This window comes from Manis pentadactyla, chromosome 1 (assembly GCF_030020395.1).
Source record: "Manis pentadactyla isolate mManPen7 chromosome 1, mManPen7.hap1, whole genome shotgun sequence".
NCBI classification, from domain to species: domain Eukaryota; kingdom Metazoa; phylum Chordata; class Mammalia; order Pholidota; family Manidae; genus Manis; species Manis pentadactyla.
The window spans coordinates 119,002,359-119,012,152 of NC_080019.1; the positions used below are offsets into that span (position 1 = coordinate 119,002,359).

The window sequence follows — 9,794 nt, forward strand, 5'->3', positions numbered from 1 at the left end:
ACAATTATGTGCAGGGGTAGACATGACAGTTGAAAAGAAAAATATTCTTGGTGCACGAAGCTGAGCAACAAACCTGATGATAACTTTTATGTGGGAGAAGTGCCCACTGGATGAAGGTGAAAAGATCTCTGAGTAGTTGCCAATGGCCTACTGTTTGGTCAGGAATATCAGAAAAAAAGAGATGTAGGTTATGGATGTGGGGTAAGGGGATGCATATATAGGGGTAGACATAAAGTGTGAATATTTATGCACAATATGTTAGTGCCCACCACTTGGCAAGTGATCTGAGAGACTTTATGCCCAAAAGACAACACTAAAGAAATATCACTGAGCAATCACATAGACAAAATAACTTGGCCAATTGAAGTTAGGCATTCATTGTCCTCGACCACTGGAGAACTGGAACAAAGGGCAATGAGCTGAGTGGACATGGTAGCAGAGATCACATCTACACATGGGCTCAACAGCACAGACTCCCAGTAATCAAGGCTGACTAAGTACTGCTGCCTCTGAATACCCAGTACCTGAACAGGAGGGACCAATAATGAGCCCTCCAGGAGAGCAGCTGGCCACTGGTGGCAGTTTGACTACCTCGTGCGCACTAGAAAGGCCTGCAGTTTGCCCTACAAGGAAAGATATCTATATTTCAGGCATGGATTTGCTTTTCTATATGTCACACCTCAGCTGGCTTCACTATCCCTGACGCCCTTATGGAGTCACGTGTCCTTAGTGTAGCAGGTCCCTCTTTGATGTTCCCAATGCTCCTTTTGAATACCCCAATTACATATATAGTAGGTTGAAATTATTTACTTAAATAATTTATAGTTAATAGTTGTTATATGCTATATCTCATTTAATCCTCAAAATAAATCTTTAAGATAATACACAATAGTACTCCTGTTTCAGAGCTGAGGAAACTGAAGCTATAAAGAGGCTAAAAATTTGCCCAAGATCAATAGCTAGGAAGTGATGTAGAAATAAATTCAGTCCTGACATTCTTCCTGCAGAGTATATATACTTAACCATTATGGAAATGATCTCTATTATAATCTGTTTACACATTTTTGTCCCTTATGAGGCTTTAAGTCTTTAGTGTCTTGTCCGTGGCTAATACAATATCTAGCATGTGGTACTCACAACAGGTTTTCTGAATTTATAAAGAGGGGGAGAAAAGGTTCTGGACTTGGGCAGTGATAGTTGACTTTTGGACTTCTGGGGGTAAAGCAGTAGTTAAATTGCCATGACTTACACATTTTAACCTTTTATTTCACTGAGAAGACAAACAGTACATTACATGGTGTTTTGATTACCCCCTTTCCTATTTCTTTGTAAGTTGGTGTTCTAGCTATCCATTGATGAGTAACAAATTATTCCAGAACTAAGTGACAACAGCCATTTATTAAATCTCATGATTTTGTGGATCAGGAATTCTAGATGAGCTCAGATCAGCAATATGTCTGCTCCACATGTATTAACTGAGGTCAATTGATAGTATTTAACTGGCAGATTGCTGGTCTGGAGTCCCTTAGACAGCTTTGTTCACATATCCTGTATCTTAGCAGTGATGGCTGGTGGGCTAGGATTAGCTGGGACTATTAACAAGTGCATCTACACATGGTCTTAATGATTGCCTGTTTGTGTGTAAAGACAACAAAGATGATCTTCCTTATTCAATCCTAAAATTCTATATTCTTTGGGGGACTTCCCTTAAAAAGGAAGAAGGCAATTTTCCATCCTTTCATTTTTGACACAGAATTGAATTACCACTACGTGCAGAGAAGCATCTAGAGGCAGTTAGGCAGAAGTACGGTTAGATCTGTGAGCTTGGGCAAACCACTTCAACTCCTTGAGATTTAATCATCTTAGCTGTGAAAAGGGGACAGTAATACCTGCCTAAAGTTTAAAAATTGTTTTGAGGTTCTGGAAGTATTAACACATGGGAAAATATTACATACTGTAAACCACTTTTGTATAAACAGAGCTATTGACTCAAGAAAATAAGACACAATTGGAATGGGATATAGCACAATTATGCAAAAAAAATATGGGATATAGTGACTGACTTAAACTAGCATAAACCAAAGACATGTTGTTTGAAAGGAAAGAAAGATTGTATCTGGTTGCAACAGCAGGGAAAGCTTTATTATTATTATTATTCAATGATTCCATTTTCTCACCTATGTAGGAACCTAATGGTGATATTATACTCAAGTTCACAGAAGTCAAAATGTCTCTGTAGTCCAGCTATAACTGGAGTTTTCTGGACAAGAATGATTTGGTTTCTAGAAATGATCTGCACAATTCAGCACTGTTATTAGACAGTCTCTGTTACTTTAATGCTAATAATAGGACCTGCCAAATAATCTGATGAGGAAAGCTAAGGTATGCAAGATTTCATCAGAGCAGGCTGCACCCATGGCCTCTGGAAATTTTCATCATGTGGTGGAGCCCTGGGTGCCTATCTGGAAATCAAGAGCCCCAACACCTCAGTCATCAACCCAGCTCCACATGGCAAAGGAGCATGTTTCCTGCATTAAATATACTTTGCTGCAGTGAACTGACTCAGATGTGGTATTTTAATTGGCATTAAACAGAATTATTATTTAATTAAAGCAGAGGCTAATTAATTTTCTGAGTCATTGTGCAAAAGATGCTATATTCCAGTCAAAACCAATTTAATTGAATAACATCAAATATTCAATTTGGTGCCTTCGGGAGGTCTATTTTGTATCTTTTATTTTCTTATCCAAATGGATACTTCTATTAGAGATAGTTTAAGATAGAGTATTTAGATTTGTTAAATGTCACAGTGGAAAGGGACTTTACAGAACTCCTCCTGCTTGGATATTTTATAGATAGGGAAAATGAAATTCAGATAGTGAAAAACAATCTTCCAAAATTAAACACCTAGTCAGGCCTGTATCAGTCCTGGGAAATGGTTCTTGACTCTCATTCCACTATTCTTAGAAAGGTGAGCTTTCTGAGAGAATCTATGTCATGTCAACACTAGAAGCAACCTCACAAACGATCCTTCCAGTATCCCATTTTATTCTTGGGGAAACTGAGGACCAGTGATGGTAAAGACTTGCTAAGTCATACAGCCGAGCCAGGGCAAGAGCCCCACTTTATAGTCTATAATCTGTCTACCGTAGCGTGGCCTCCTTCCCTCGTCGAGTATCCATGCCCTTGGCACTTAGATTCGGTCTGCATCTCACCACATAATTCTGAACCTACCAATTTCTTGCATGTAGTTTTCTGCAATTAGCTTTGAAAACTCTCAAGGAGAGGGTCTTAGCTGCCTCTACTTCTCTCTTCTGAAGGACTGGGTACATGGATGTCCTCAGTATAAGTTGACCACAGTGACTTCCCAAAGACCTAGAATGCAAACAATTAGAAGGACTAAAGATCTAGAAGGTGATGACTACTTATTCAGAATGGAATAGTCCATCTCTGTAGTCAGATGGAGCAGGGTTTGAATACAGACTCTTGTACTTACTCACTTTCTGGCATTCTGACCTCAATTCTCTCATCTGAAAATGGTCATTATAGCACTTCCTTCACATGTTGTAAAGATAAAGTGAAGAAAATATATAAGCTGCTTGGAAAATACTTGGTAAATAGTAAGTACCCAAGCAATGCATCCTCATTTATATATTTCCACAGAGTGGATGGGTAAAAATGCATTACAACTTCCCTATTATTAGAGGGCAAAGGCCTCGACACACCTGGGGAGTTTTTCATTTTTTGTAACATTGCCGAATATATTGGACGGGTAGAAAGAACCATGCTCAATGTTCCTGTTTTGTTCTGACACTTTTTGTTTGAAATATCTTCACCAACATTGAGTTCTCCGAGGTTTTTCAGGAGGGAGTGGCTCTTAAATGCAAACCCTGTGCATTTGTTGCAATCTCCATTTCCACTGCCATTTTTTCCAACTAAACCACAGCAAGGAAGAAACTAATGGTGGTCGGCTGTTGAGAGCTTTTAGGCATATTTCTATCTTTACTACAGAGGAAGGGAGGTCAGTTTGTTCCAGTTAAGGCCAGTATGGAGCCAGAGGTCTGTTCTTATGTCATGAATTTGTCTGGGGTGAAGAAATCCAGCCATGCCTGAGATGGCTGTCTTCTTGCTGTGCACCCTCAGCAATGATTTACCGGTTGTGCATAATCCCCAGCCATGCCCTGGGGGAGGAGGGCTGCTGCCAAGTTCTCCCTTGAGGAGCACGTGCGTCTTCTTCTGGACTACATATCAGGGTGAGATGTGGGCGGCTGGGTTTGCGGTGAAGGGAGATAGGTGAAATCTGTCAGCAACTCTTGCATCAAATGTTTTCTGTGTTTCAAATTTGGGTTTCTAAACTGCCTGGGCTTATTTCAATGATCCGTCTGGACCTGTGGGTCTCAGCCAAGGACTTAGGGGACATCGTAACTGCTGCCAGGGGAAATAGTCCCTAAAGAACTGTGGGGATAAGCTCATGAGGAAACAACTTTTTCGCCAAAGGCCTGAGGACAATTGCAAAATCCAAGGTACCTGGGGGTGGGAAGGTGAGGGGATGGTGGGGGGATAGAGAGTGGATCAATCTGGAGACAAGCAAGGGAAAGGCTGGGACAAATAAAGAACCCCTCTGGAGAAGCATTTAACTCTTCAGACACAGGCTTTAAGAGTAAAGGTGGAACATGGTCATTCCCACGGGTGAAGGCTGTAAATCTTGATGTTCCAGAGCGGCTCTACCGGGAAGGATTCCCACAGATGAGGCGAGGCTAACTCAAAGTGTTTCCTGTAAGGGCGAAGCAGTCCAAGCTGTTCTTTACCCTTTCTGATCTAAAGTGAGATGTCACCTCCTCTTCTCTAGCACCCACACTACAAGGAAGCATTAGAACTTTCCCAAAGGTGGAAATACAGAAAGTTCTTCTTAAGCAACAAAACCAAATAGAAAAGTTGTGTTTTGGAATAAGGAAGGACCAATTTTCAATCTCAATTCCTCTCTAACTGGCAGTAACTTTGGGTGAGTCACACAATCCTTAGCTTCCATTTTCTCAGCTAGAAGTGAAAGACAGTAATACCCATACAGGGTGTTGTGAGGATCATATAAGATCAGATATATAAACACACCCTCTATAAAGCATTGCTAATGAAAAAGATCACTCTCTCCTCCTTACTTAGCCAATCTCTTATTTACTTTTTTCAGTGCATATAAACATGGAGTGATTATAGAGCCAAAGCAAGGTAGGGAGTAGAGATTCTAAATCACAAAAAAATGAAAAGATCTTCCCCAAATGCTTACATTTCCTTTCCTCTGGGGCAGGAAATGTTGATTGGAACTAATAACTTATCAAGCTTTTGCTTTGTGCCAAGTGGTTTTTTTGCATGTATTATCTCATTTGATCCTCACAAAAACCCTTTTGAGCATTTGCAACCATTCCTATTTGAGAGGTGAGGAAACTGAACTTCAAAGATGTTCAGTGATTTGCCCACAGTTGCACAATTAGGAAGTGGAGAAGCTATGACTCCTAACCCCAAACCTTCTCACTATGCTGCCTTAAGCAGGTTACAGATCCTTTGGGATAACAAAACAAGTATGTGTAGTTTGGTATTCCACAGAATTGCAAAAGGGGTAGGGTGAGGAGAACTGATTTTATAAGTCTTTCTGGTGCAAATTTGAGGGGGATTTTGAAGAATGTATAGGGCTTGGGCCAGTGGAAGAAAGTGGGAATATATTCCATACCTGGGAAGAAGAATAGACCAGGGCTCAGAAATAGTAAGATGCAGAGAATGTTCAGGGACTTGTACATGAAAGTGTGTACATAATTCCTGCAATAAATTTCCTGATGGTTTTCAAAGCCCTCTATCCATTTCCTGGTGTTGTAAAATAGGATATGCTAGATTATACTTTGAATACCAACCCCTATTCTCAAGGGTCAATGGGAAGATGGCCTAAAACCTGTGCTGCTTAGAGGAGCTAAGGAATCATGAGGAGTCCCTGCAGAGGCTGCCTTGAGAAGCCCTGGGGAGAAAAGAGACCTCCTATTGCAGTTCAAGTACATCTAAAATTTTTTAAAATTTATTTTGTGTATACTTCTGGCTTAAGTTTGAAAAACACTGATCTAAGTATAAACCCCTGTCTTTTGCAGAAGGAAAAGGAGAGAGAAAGTGGTTTTCTGAATCACAAAACTGTTTCATGGAAAGCACAAAACAACCCTAGTCGAGGGCCCTCTCTCCTACTGAGATGAGCCCTTTAAGACTACAGCAAACCCAATTCTGAAGGGACCATCTGGTCTGAGGTCAGTTTTTATATTTTAAGGAACTACTGAGTTGAAATGTTCATTGGATGCCTGACCTGGCCCTAAAGACTCTTAGCTTCAATTTTCTAACATCTGAGATGTCTTATTATATTGTTGGATGATTCCTATTGTCTATAAAATGCTTTTTTATATTGAACCTTATTTTGCTTTGTGCAACTTTCTCCTCTTAATATTAGTTTTCATTCATCTTTGCCAGAAGAACCATTTACATTTCCCCATGAGCTCTTTGTGATTCAACGTGAACATCAAAAGCCTTTATTCCTCTTTCTTAATGTATGGTTTTATCACCTTATCAGCCTCACCAAATTCCTCCTAAAACTTTCCAGGATGTTTGCTCTTCTTGAAAGCCATGATACTCCAACTGTGCCCTTGGTTCCTGTACCTGGAACCTGTGCTTCCTGTACTTGGAAACACCCTGCCTTGAATGTGGTCTGCATCTGTATTATTTTTTAGTGACTACACAATTCTGCTTTTTTACAAAAAGCACAAAAATCTTGAATCTTCCTCCCTGTGCTGCTTCTGCTAGTCACATTATCTTCCCTTTGTGCTTTTGCATTTCTGTGTTTGAGCAAAATGCAGAGCACTTTAGTTGTCCTTTTTAAGTTTTGAAGTGTTAGATTTAGCTTGTTTCCTACCTGGAAAATGCTTCTTTTTGCCCTAACTGTATCATCCTCTATGCCTTCCTTTGTTTTTCTCCAAGCTTGTCCATAGTAACTTTATAACTTTACCAGCTTCTCTCTCTCTTCTCTTCCTTGTCATCCTTAAATTCACAGCAGAATATTTCATTAAGACATTTTAGCAAGGAAAAGAGGCAGAGGAGATTAAAGGAAAAAAGGGGAATGTGCAATTGAGATTTCCCTGTCAAAACAGACATCTTGCTAACTGCTTTTTGTTTCTTGCTGTTTTTGATGAAAAAAAACTGATTCTTCAACTCCTTTGAGATATAAGGACTTGAAGGGTTCACTTCTTTTCTGTTATCTAATTTTCATTCCATCTGCAATAATGATAACAACAATGTGACCACTTGGAAATCATTTCACATCTCCATAATTGTCATCTTTCTAAACCAATTTTGTGACTGAAGTTCCTAATTTGGGAGAAAATTTCAAGAAACCTCATTTCAGGGTATTTGTTTTCTGTCTTAAAATATCTTAAGGGCTTTCAAGAGTAAGGATTAAAATGTGGCCCCAAGAGGTAGAACTCAAGAACTTTATTGGGTAAAAATTGCAGTGATGGCATTGCAATATCACTTTAAAAATTGCAATGTCCCTTTACTGTAGAGAAATGAACTCTGTTAGAGTCAGTACTACGCGTAAATAGAGTTGGTTGCCTTGTGAAGAGAAGAGTTCCTTGTCGAATTTTCAGGTAAAAGCTGGATTTCACTTCAAAGGCATGTGGAAGATTTTGTATCAGAGCCAACATTTGATAACATTTCCTAGAAGGCCCTTATCAATTTGAGGTTCTAGAACTCTGTAAGGTCAGAATAACTGGAAAAGAAAAGAAAGAATACCTTTACGTATTTTATTTTAGCATCAGCGAAAATACACTTTTACCCTTTTAAGTACCTTCATGGTAGTAAAATTCTAAGCCCAAGAACAGCCTCTGGTATGTTCTCTCTGAAGAGTTACAGGCAAAATGCCCAGTGTTACTTACCAGTAGGACTATTCCAGTAATTCCATGTAATGTACTTAGACTTCCTCCTTCCACCATCCAAATGCCTGAGGCTGGTTGTAGGGGCAGAATACTCAGAGTGAGAGACAGCCACGGTTTGACAACTCACAACATTTATGTCGGTTGGTTTGTTCTTCAGTAGCCTACTGCTACTCCCACTCATTATGAGCCCAGCAAGAGTAGACAAGAAAGCTACGCTCATCACAGAAACTCAGTCAGGCACAGAGGCTGAGAGAGGCAACATTTTGATGTACACATCCATGACTGCAGAGGCAAGGGGAAAAGAACATAGTGTACCATGTCCCAACTCTTGCAACTTCGGTCCAGATTCCGGGAAGATAGTGGTGTCATGCCACTTAGTTTTGTAATTCTCTGCTTTTTCTTTTTTTTCTTTTTCCCTAAGGGATTGCTAAGCATCCCAGAGAGAATATCCTTTATATTTCAGTAGGAGTATTATCAAAGAAATCTATCTTCTTTTGTGACTCAGAACCATAAAACAGCATCAAACTGAATTTACAGTTCCAATTCTCCCCACTCTTGGACACGGGTAAGAGATAAATCATTTTCTCCACATATTTTTAGTTATGGAGTTTGAATCTTAGAGAGTTAAATTCTTTCTAAGGAAGGATCCTTAGAGATCACCAATCTTCTGATTCAGTAACGGTGGAAACAGGCTGAGCATAAAAGATTGATTCTGAAGAGCACGGGATTCAAAAATGGCATCAGTCATGCAACACTCTTCCCAGTGTTCTTTCTAAAACATTCATTATACATGCCCAGCACTATTGGGTGTGGTTATATAATGCATATCACCTAGTTTGTAATGTGAGAGGCAACTGAGATCAGTCAGTAAAGCCTTGGAAATAAGTAAAGTCAAAAAAGGTTGGGATGATTAGCTAAGGAATAGAAAGACATCAGATGCTTGGCTCATTTGAGTGGGAAGGAGATATGACCATTAAATGTGGAACAGAAATCAGAAAATAAATAAATAAATAAAAGCCAATGGAAGATGCCAGTTAAACGAAAGGCAGGAACACTGGGTCAGTGCTAATGACCATGTGCCTCAACAGTAGCTGTGCACAAGGGTGTTTTGCCATGTGCATACATGCAGCTTAATTGGAACATTGTCACTGAGCTAAATGACACATGGTAGCAATCTTGCATGTTTATGAGCTGCTGTCAATGCTGCCAACTTGATTATAAAGGAGCTTTGTTCCAAAGGCTTTGTTAATTGCTGTATCACTATAATGTTACAGATGGCTTATCAAAGATGTCAATGAAATTGGGAAGTGGAGTACTGAGAAGCTTGGTTCATCACCCACCACATTCTCCAAATCTCACAGTTGGGATCATTTAACTCTATTTGTGACCTGAGCACTGTCCTGAAGTCTGCGGCCAAAATCACTTTTCATTTATCTATTCATTCATGCATGATATGTACATTCATTCACCAAATACAAGCATACTTGTGGTAGAAACACACTGCGTCCACTAACGAACAGGACAGTCTTACAATGGCATGTATACAGTCTGACCAGACTTCTTCTATATAATCTTCCTATTGCCAAAATACTGATCTCTTGATACCAGTCTGCCTAAGTACCTGTTTCTAGTTTATCAGACTTGTGCTTATATTTATATAATGAGAATCAATGCCTCAATGCCTTTAGATATTAAAGTGTTAATATGTTAAATGTTAGAATGTTCAGTGGAAATATGTAAAATGTTAGTCGATGTTAAAAATTAAATGCATAATGAAGAGGGATTTCCATTTGTTATTTATATCTTCTAAAGGTTTAAGAAGGAAAATATACCTAAAGAACA

The 9,794-nt window shown here is 39.4% G+C and overlaps 1 long non-coding RNA gene across 2 annotated transcripts; it reads left to right on the forward strand.

The window, feature by feature from the left end:
• Positions 1 to 222: 222 nt before the first annotated feature.
• Positions 223 to 9,356, forward strand: LOC130683465 (uncharacterized). 2 transcript variants are annotated; one of them, XR_008997225.1, is made up of 4 exons: positions 223 to 4,523; positions 6,129 to 6,278; positions 8,374 to 8,517; positions 9,227 to 9,356. It is a non-coding gene; the product is annotated as an uncharacterized LOC130683465 (long non-coding RNA). The 2 variants fall into 2 exon arrangements; XR_008997223.1 differs by having other exon boundaries at positions 8,374 to 9,302.
• Positions 9,357 to 9,794: the final 438 nt, after the last annotated feature.